The sequence below is a fragment of the Dromiciops gliroides genome, chromosome 3 (assembly GCF_019393635.1).
Source record: "Dromiciops gliroides isolate mDroGli1 chromosome 3, mDroGli1.pri, whole genome shotgun sequence".
Lineage (NCBI taxonomy): Eukaryota > Metazoa > Chordata > Mammalia > Microbiotheria > Microbiotheriidae > Dromiciops > Dromiciops gliroides.
In genome coordinates this window covers 339,627,735-339,635,325 of record NC_057863.1, presented here as the reverse complement: position 1 = coordinate 339,635,325, position 7,591 = coordinate 339,627,735, and the positions used below count along the sequence as shown (strand labels likewise).

At 44.7% G+C, this 7,591-nt stretch overlaps 1 protein-coding gene across 1 annotated transcript in view; it reads left to right on the top strand.

The window, feature by feature from the left end:
* Positions 1–1,152: 1,152 nt before the first annotated feature.
* The window catches only part of TFRC (transferrin receptor), a 29,885-nt gene continuing 23,446 nt past the window's right edge, over positions 1,153–7,591 (top strand). Inside the window, exon 1 of the mRNA XM_043998384.1 lies at positions 1,153–1,284. The gene's annotated coding sequence lies outside the window, so the exon portion shown is untranslated. The remainder of the gene's footprint in view (positions 1,285–7,591) is intronic.

Below are 7,591 nucleotides of genomic sequence, written 5' to 3'. Positions count from 1 at the left end.
ACCGGATTTAGGGAGAGCAGTTAGGAGGCTATTTCAATAATCCTGGTGAGAAGTGAAGATTTGGACCCGGGCGGTTGCTATTAGAAAAGAAGGGATAGGGGCAACTAGATGGTGCAGTGGATAAAGCACTGGCTCTGGATTCAGGAGTACCTGAGTTCAAATCCAGCCTCAGACACTTAACACTTACTAGCTGTGTGATCCTGGTCAAGTCACTTAACCCCCATTGCCCTACCAAAAGAAAAAAAAAAGAAAAGAAAAGAAGGGATAAACGTTAGAACTATTACGGAGATGGTATCAACCAGACTTGATAACTGGTTAGAAGGAAGTGAGAGTGAGGAGATGAGGATGACTGCGTTGCAGTTATTATAAACCTGTGCTACTAGAAGAATAGAAACAATAATGAGGAGGGCTAAATTTCAGGAGAAACGCAACAAGTTATATAATATAAAACTGATTGCTTGTATAATATAATTGCTTGTCTTCTCAAGGGGCAGGGGGGGGAGAGAATTTGGGAAAAGAATCTTTAAAATGAATGTTAAAACATTTAAAAAATACAATTGGGAAATATTTGATGAAATACAAAAAAAGGAATGCTTCAAAGAACATTAGTTATAATCAGCAAAAAAAGAAGTGCATTTATTAAGCGCCTGCTGTGTGCCCAGCGCAATCCAACTTTTAGAAAATTCAAGTTCTCGAGAACTCCATGCTGCTGATTTTGCACAGCAGCCTGAAGACCCCCTAACCTGGGGCACATCCAGTCCAAGAGGGCTCTGCGGCAGGGCCAGGTCCACTACACGTGGTGGCCCGAGCCAGGCCAAATTACATTTCCCGCGCCTGCACTTGACGGTTGCACACGGACACGTGGTGGCCCCCCGCCGGAGGAGGGTGTGACGTGAAGGGTAGGGGGGCGCCGGGAAAGGAAGGAAGACCGGCGCCGGTCCACAGTCCACAAGGTTCTCCCCTGCGGCCGTTTGGCGCCTTTTCTCCTCCGTTCCCCAGGCGCCTCCTAGCGCAGCGGGAGAGAGGGCGCGCTCTGTGTCTCGCGCCGCCGCGCTGCACCTCCCAGCTCCCTGGTTCTCGCTTCCCACCCGGGTAGGGGGGGTGGGGGTGGGGTAGAGGTGCGTACGTGAGAGAGGAAGTGACGTAGGATTTGTCCGCTTATAAGCACCGGGGCGGGGGGGGGAAGCTCGAGGCTGCGAGGTTCAGTGGGCTCGGCCGGGGCGGTGGGTGCCGTTTGTGACTGGCTCGAGCGGCTGCGGCACCGGCACCGGAGGACGACCCGAAGTAAGTGACAGGAAAAAGAGGGCTCCTTTCGCCTCTGTCTCCCCATCCCGGGGTCTCCCTTCCCCGCTCTCCATTCTGCGGGGATGAGCGAAGCCGGCATCGGGTTCTCCGCTTCCCTCCCTGCATTTTTCCCAGTCCTCGCCCGCTGGCCTCCGACGCTGCGGGGACACAGCGAGGGGCTTTCCAGGAGGGCTTGGTGGACCGGGCTGGTCCTTTCCCTTCCCCCCCTCCCACCCGGTCCTCCTGCCCTGGGGGGCAGGAGCGTGCGCGCTCCTCGCGGAGCGCACTGCAGGTGCATGGGGGGCGCCCCCAAAGCGCCCGGGCGATCCTTGCCGGCCACGCGTGGGGCTTGCGTGCGTGGTGCATGGGAGTTGGAAAAGCACTGGCCTCCCCCTGCCATCCCCCCCGCCCAGCTTATGCTTCGAGGTGCCTTCTTCACTCCACCCACACTACCCCCCCCCTCCCCGTTTCTTCCATCTCGCTTCTTTGCACAACCCCCAGGGCTGCCTGCATTTCCTGACTCACCCCCCCCCCCCCTTCATTTTAAAGGCCCTGAGTCAAAAGCAGTTTAACAGGAGTCGCCTTAGGCTCTGTGTTCCTGGAGTGAGGGGAGAATGAGGCCCCCGCGGTCCCATCTCAGGCCGGTAACGCAGCAACTCGTTTTGCCTGCTCCTCCTGGAGCACGTGGCTGCTGCTTCAGGAAGTAGCCTCGGGGACTAGTGTCAGGTTCTGTGAATGACCTTGAGCCCAGAACCTTGCACTTGGCGGGGGTTGGGTGGCCTCCCGATTCATCCTTGCAAGGAACGAGGCTGCCGCGTGTAGTCCAGCCTAGGGGACTGCAGGTTGTGGCAACCGTGCGTGTATAGAGGGACCGTCGACGTGTTAGCTCAGGCATGCTTCCTTAGCTTATGACTTTTGGATCTAATATCTCGGCCTGTTTTACAAACTGAATATTGTCAGTCTCTATTTAGAACACAACAGCCCAACTTTATAGTTTAATACCATTCCCTGGCGTGGGGCCCAGGTGGGTGAAGGGAACTAGGGAAGATGGTGAGGGCTCAGGTTATGAGATGAAGTAATACAAGGGTCATGAGTAATTCTTTGGGAAACAGACCTCTGTATTCCATCCGTGGCTGTTTGGCTGATTTTTTAAAAAACCTATTAATATATTTCTAGGATCGTCTTGTTATATGTGGAATAATCAGCATGGTAGAGTTATTTGGGGTTTGGGAGGTCCTACCTTTATTTTTTACTCAGGATTTTGCCAGGGACTTTGAGCAGGTTCACCTAAACTTATTACACATTTATAAAATGTCAGCCTCTTTGTTTTACCTGCTGAAAAGTTTTCTAATTTCATGACATCTCACAAAGGACATCTCATGAAGGACATCTCAAGTACAAAGTGATATATCAGAACTTAAGATAAGCTTGCAAGATAAACTTAGACTAGTGGCTGAAAATCTACCATGTACCCTCTTGATTTTTTTTTTTTTTTTTTGGTGAGGCAGTTGAGGTTAAGTCTAGTAAGTGCCAAGTATCTGAGGTTCGGTCCGATTTGAACTCAGGTCCTCCTGAATCCAGGGCCGGTGCTCTATCCATTGCGCCAACTAGCTGCCCTCTCCATTTTTTTTAAATAGAGGTGAAGAGAAAAACTTAAACCCCAAAACACCTTGCTTTGACAGAGTACAGTTGCTGTCTACCTATGGACTTAGGGAAAGTTGAAAGCAGGAGCAATTCTGTCCCAGGTAATTCTGTATCAGGTGTCAAAGGACTCCCTTTCATTCTGGCTGTAGAGATAGGTTTGGAATTCAAGATGCTGATTCAGTGATCTTTTGTAAGCTTAGAAATATGACCTCATTGACCATGAAACATGAAAGCTGACTTCCATTTGCCCCATACTGCTTGCTTCTAAATTGAGAATTGAGCTTTCAGTGGTAGTATAGCAGTGAACTATTTCCCTCCCTCCCCCCTCCATTTTTACCTGTATAATAAGAGTCCAGTGGTCCAGTGCTTTACTCTGGAGTATGGCACACATAACCAAAAGACATTGTTTCATTCCTATGGCAATATTAGACCAATAGTAATTCTTGTCCAAGATAGGATTGCCCCTGTAGGAACAAAGCCAGAGTCAATTGGGTTTGGGGAAATTCATTTTTACATAAATTGTGCACCCCAAGCAGGAGGAGGTATTTGCTAATTATAAAAAACAGGGGTTGTTTAATTTTTGTTTGTATATGCCCAGCATTTAGTACAGTGCCTGACATGTTGTAGGGACTTAATACATTATATTGCTTGTTGCATGGTAGTCTGAAATGGAATGTTACACAGTTGGGGATCAGCCAATTTACTCTTCATAGATGAAGACAACATAATGGAATCCCATTTTTAAAAAGGATACATCAACTTAATCATATGTATGACTTAATGACTTTGCACATTCCAGAAAGCTCATTTTCTTTTCCCTCTGGCTATCATTTTAAAAAGTAGATTTGTAAAGAATACTGACATATCTAACAACTCAGGGTTTGTAGAATTTTGTGGAGTGATTTATCTTTTTTCTAATTTGATTTTTCAGACAGGGGCTTACTTTTGAAAGGATTTTAAGAATACGGCCCCCCAACCCGAGATCTACCAACTTTTTTTTTTTTTGGTGAGGCAATTGGGGTTAAGTGACTTGCCCAAGGTCACATAGCTAGAAAGTGTTAAATGTCTGAGGCCGGATTTGAACTCAGGTCCTCCTGACTCCAGGGCCAGTGCTCTATCCACTGCGCCACCTAGCTGCCCCTACCAACATATTTTTAAACTGTTTTCTCAGTCTTGTTTGCTAGGTTGTAACCTTCCAGTGGTAATACAAGTAATTGACTTAGCTGACTTCCCTTTTTATCAAAACATTTGACAGTCTCATTGCCTTTGTGGACCAGATGGAGGCTAGCCAGTAAGTGGTACAGTAGAATGGATTGGGTCATTTGAATGACTGGACTCAGAAGGGTTGATGGTTGATTATTGGCTTGGAAGAGAAGGCTCTGCTAAATGCTCCTAACTGTCCTGGACCCCAAGGTCAATACTTTTAATAATGATTTAGCTAGAGGTATAATAGCCTTAGGACATGCATATCAATCTGCAGCCTTAGTGGATTGAAAAACTGAGTAATACATTGTGACTGGCAAAAAGGTGAGGTTTGGTAGTTGGAGAGTCCTGTGCTCTGCCCTGATCAGACCAAATCTGGAATATTTATTTCTGGTTGCCTCATTTTAGGAAGGTCTAGAGTGGTTCCAGAAGAAGGGGTAACCAAGATAGTAAGGAGAATGAAGACCATGTCATAGGAGGAAGGAACTAAGGCTGTATAGCCTGGAGAAGCAAAAGGAATGGGGAGGGGGCCGGGGAGGGTGTGTGAGAATGGTAATTATGGAAAGGACTGCTATGAAGGATCAGACTTAAGATCTATGGAAATGTGAGTCACTAATCTTGACAAAATTCTTGGTTCTTTTTGTCCCTAGAGAACAGAAGCGTAGGAACAGTGTGGCAATTGCAGTCAGGTTTAGCCAAGCGTAAGGATGCTCCTAACAACTACCTGAATTGACTGCCGTGGGAGGTGGAAGGTTTCTCTCTCCAGACGTCTTCACACCAAGGCTGAATGACCTGATTTGGTGGAGTAGATGGGTTTTGGAGGTCCCTTTCCATTTTTGAGTTTCTGATAGTGGCAGAGTCCTTTTTTACTATGATAATCTGGCCAGTTTTATCAGCTGAAAGTGTGAAACAAATTTAGCCTTCCCTTAAGAAAATGGCAGTGTAATTAAAGGTGTGGTAACTCTTGTAGTTCTGGCACTGGAGATTTGGTCTGGTGTAGGGGATGTGATAAGTCACTTCCCAGAAAAGTAAGAGAATATACTTCTAGGAATTGCATTTCTTACTTGAACTCTGGTTTTTCCATTTCCCCCTTATGTTCTTTGGAAAATGACCTTGATACCATTTTAATTTATAGGCCCTTAGGAATTGTGGATAATTTATAATTCACTGTGTAGCCAAGTGATACATATTTTCATAGCATATGCTATCTATTTGCTTGTATTTTGAGAACCACTTAAAATAGCTATGGTATCAAACCACTGAAATTCAGAAGTTGTAGAATTGTTTCTTAATTTTCATAATATAGCTTGCTCTTAAATTTATCCACAGTAAATTATAAAAAGGAACTATCCTGCTGAATTCTTTTGGGGGGGGGGCGGGGCAATGAGGGTTAAGTGACTTGCCCAGGGTCACACAGCTAGTGTCAAGTGTCTGAGGCCTGATTTGAACTCAGGTCCTCCTGAATCCAGGGCCGGTGCTTTATCCACTGAGCTACCTGGCTGCCCCCCTGCTGAATTCTTATTACATATTAGATGCCATCAGTCTGCAAGGGGGTAGGATGCACAGATAGTTCCTGCCTTCAAGGTGTTAAGTGTCCTTCTGGGGAACTGATCATACTTAAGACCCTTGTTCAGTCATGCCCAACTCCATAACCCCATTTGGTGTTTTCTTGGCAGAGAGGCTGGAGTGGTTTGCCTTTTCCTTCTCTCTGGCTCCTTTTTTTTTTTTTTGGTGAGGCAATTGGGGTTAAGAGACTTGCCCAGGGTCACACAGCTAGTAAGTGTTAAGTGTCTGAGACCTGATTTGAACTCAGGTTCTCCTGACTCCAGGGCCAGTGCTCTACCCACTGTGCCACCTAGCTGCCCTGTCTCTGGCTCCTTTTACAGATGAGGAAACTCAGGCAGACAGGAGTAAGTGACTTTCCCAGGGTCACACAGCTGGTCTCTGAGACTGGTTTTGACCTCAGGAAGATAAGTCACTATCCACTGTGCCACCTAGCTGCTCTTATTCAAGGTCCTAGAGGCCTAATTGCTTGGTTTTTGTTTTTGTAATAAAGCGTTTTTTCCCATTACATGTAAAGATCTGAACTTTTGTTTATACACGTTTTCCAACTTCAGATTTTTTTCTCCCTCCCCTCCTCCCTTTCCCCTAGACAGCAGGTAATCTGATAGATTATATATATACATATATATATATACATACACACACACACACAATAACATTAAACATATTTCTGCATTAGTCATGTTATAAGAGAAAAATCAGAGCAATGATGAAAAACCTCAAAATAGAAAAACATCTGCACCAAAAACAAAAGAGATAGTATGGTTCATTCAGCATTGGTGAGAATATAGTCCATCACAATAGATCAACACTCAAATGTTGATGATACTGTGTACCATGTTCTTCTGGTTCTGCTCATCTCGCTCATCAGCCCACACAAGACCCTCTAGGTTTCTCTGAACTCCTGTTTATCGTTTCTTACAGTGCAATAGTATTCCATTACATTCATATACCACAACTTGTCCAGCCATTCCCCAATTGACGGGCATCCCCTCAACTTCCAATTCCTTGCCACCACATAAAGAGCAGCTATTAATTTTAAAACATTTTTAATTTGTTATTCCCCCAATTACATATAAAAACAATTTAGCATTTGCAAGTTTTTTGAATTCTATCCCTTCTTCCCCATTCCTATCCCCTCTCTGAGACGCTAAGCAATTTTATATAGGTTATACATGTGCAATCATGTAAAACATTTCTGTATTAGTCATTTTGTGGAAGAAAACCTGGAACAAAAAAGTAAAATAGTATGCTTCAGTCTATATTCAGGTGCCATCAGTTCTTTCTTTGGAGGCAGATAGCATTTTTCATAAGTCCTTTGGGATTGTTTTGGATCATTGGATTGCTGAGAATAGCTAAATCACTCAGTGTTTATCATATGATATTGCTGTTGCTATGTTCACTGTTCTCCTGATTCTTTTCATTTCACTCTATCAATTCATGTAACTGTATAAGAGGTTATAGAAGGGAAGGTTTCAGGTAGAATTGTACCAGATTGCCTGGCATTCAAAGCTTTTTTCAAGTTTGAACTTGGCTGGCAGCAGGGGGAGCCATCAAAGCCTTTTTTTTTTTTTTTTTTTGAGAAAAGTTGAGTGACCAGAGCTGGATTTACACTTAGTGAGGCATCATTGGAAAAGATGTCATGGAACAAAGCAATAGGATCCTAATCATTCATGATTCCTTTTTCTTTTTCTTCTCCTTTTTTTTTTTTTTTTTTTTTTTTTTAGTGAGGCAATTGGGGTTAAGTGACTTGCCCAGGGTCACACAGCTAGTAAGGGTTAAGTGTCTGAGGCCGGATTTGAACTCAGGTCCTCCTGACTCCAGGGCTGGTTTTACTTTGTTTAAAGAAATAGTTTTAACCTTTAAAGTGAAAAAGTAGCGCCTTGTCTTCTATATT